This window comes from Triticum urartu, chromosome 2, assembly GCF_003073215.2.
Source record: "Triticum urartu cultivar G1812 chromosome 2, Tu2.1, whole genome shotgun sequence".
NCBI classification, from domain to species: Eukaryota; Viridiplantae; Streptophyta; class Magnoliopsida; order Poales; family Poaceae; genus Triticum; species Triticum urartu.
This window is the reverse complement of record NC_053023.1, coordinates 586,055,033-586,057,069: the sequence shown is the minus strand read 5'-3', so window position 1 is coordinate 586,057,069 and position 2,037 is coordinate 586,055,033.

The following is a 2,037-nucleotide window of genomic DNA, read 5'->3' as shown; positions in this document are numbered from 1 at the left end:
CCTTCGGAGCAACCTCCTTCGAGGAGGCCATAGTTTCCTTGTCCTCCCCCTCACTTCCCTCCAAAGGCACGATCTTCAACATCCTGACTAGCACGGGATCCGGCCTGGTCTCAGGAAGGGGAGCTGGACACCTGATCAGCTTCGCCTTCACTACCCACTCCTGTTTAAAAGGACAGCTCTTTTAGGGGCGAGTTTATGACAACTTTACGGATAGCGAGTCCGGGCACAAGGTTACTTGCTTGAGTATCCGGGCGATTGCAGCTTAAACCTGCGTCCTCGGTCAAATCCGGACACATTTCTTGTGATCCGAAGAACATTTTATACACCTCCACGGGCGTTGCGCCCATAAAATGCTGGAGAGCTCGCGGTCCCTCCAGATTAAACTCCCACAGACGAAGGGAGCGACGTTTGCCGGGCAATGTTCGGCGAATCAGCATGACCTGCGTCACCTTGACCAGGTTAAGGTCTCTTTCTAAGAGATCCCTAATGCGGCCCTGCAACAGGGGCACATCTTTGGATAACCCCCAATCTAATCCTTTGTTGACCCATGACGCTAGCCGTGGTGGGGGACCCAAGCGAAAGGCAGGAGGCGCCACCCACTTGGCGCTCCTGGGAGCGGTGATATAGAACCACTCTCGTTGCCACAAGCCGAGCTCCTCTTGAAAGGAGCCCTCGGGCCATGAAGCATCGGCATTCTTACTTATGACAGCACCTCTGCACTCTGCGTGCTGTCCCTCGATCATCTTCCGCTCCACTCCAAAAGACTTGAGCCATAATCTGAAGTGAGGAGTAACACGGAGGAACGCTTCGCACACAACGATGAATGAGGAAATGTGGAGGATGGACTCCGGAGCTAGGTCATGAAATTCCAGCCCATAATAGAACATCAGCCCCCTCACAAAGGGATCCATCGAGAAGCCTAAACACCGAAGGAAGTGAGACATGAACACTACGCTCTCACCAGGCTGGGGACTGGGAATAGCCTGCCTTTGAGCAGGCAACCTATGCGAAATTTCAGCGGTTAAAAACTTAGCCTCTCTCAACCTTAGCACATCCTCCTCCGTGATGGAGGAGGGCATCCATCGGCCTTGAAGGTCGGAACCGGACATTGTCAAAGGTCCGAAGCGCCTGGAATCTGGAGCCTAGGGTGTTGGAACTCGAGGCGACAGGCGAACTTGTTTTGAGATTGGAGAAAAGGAGTAAGGCCTTGGTCTCTTTATAAGAGGTTGAATACTAGGAGCCCTCCCCGTAACCGTTTGGGACTCGCCTTTAATCGAGAAAACATGCTAACGGGCATGATTGGGTTACCCACATCCGTATTGATGAGAATCCGGTAAATAAAGGGGACACGATCTCTGCTTTGACAAGACGTGCCAAGGAAACCGCCTCGCAAAACATGCTGAGGTGGAAAAGCAAAAAACGCTTCGAATAAAGGCTTGGCCATAGTGTGATGTCACGCTACGGAATACGTCAGCAGATTAGATTTGTGTTAATATTATTCTCTCTATGGTAATACGTGGAAGCTTATTTTGCAGAGCCGGACACTACTCTTGGTGTTTACAAACTTTTATGAAGAATTTGGAGGAGGAACCCGCTTTGCAATGCCGAAGACAATTTGCGCGCCGGACTCGTCGTCATTGAAGCCTGGTTCAGGGGCTACTGAGGGAGTCCTGGATTAGGGGGTGTTCGGGTAGCCGGACTATACCTTCAACCGGACTCCAGGACTATGAAGATACAAGATTGAAGACTCCGTCCCGTGTCCGGATGGGACTTTCCTTGGCGTGGAAGGCAAGCTTGGCGATGCGGATATTCAAGATCTCCTACCATTGTAACCGACTTTGTGTAACCCTAACCCTCTCCGGTGTCTATATAAACCGTAGGGTTTTAGTCCGTAGGACAACTTCATCATACAACAATCATACCATAGGCTAGCTTTTAGGGTTTAGCCTCCTTGATCTCGTGGTAGATCTACTCTTGTACTACCCATATCATCAATATCAATCAAGCAGGACATAGGGTTTTACCTCCATCAAGAGG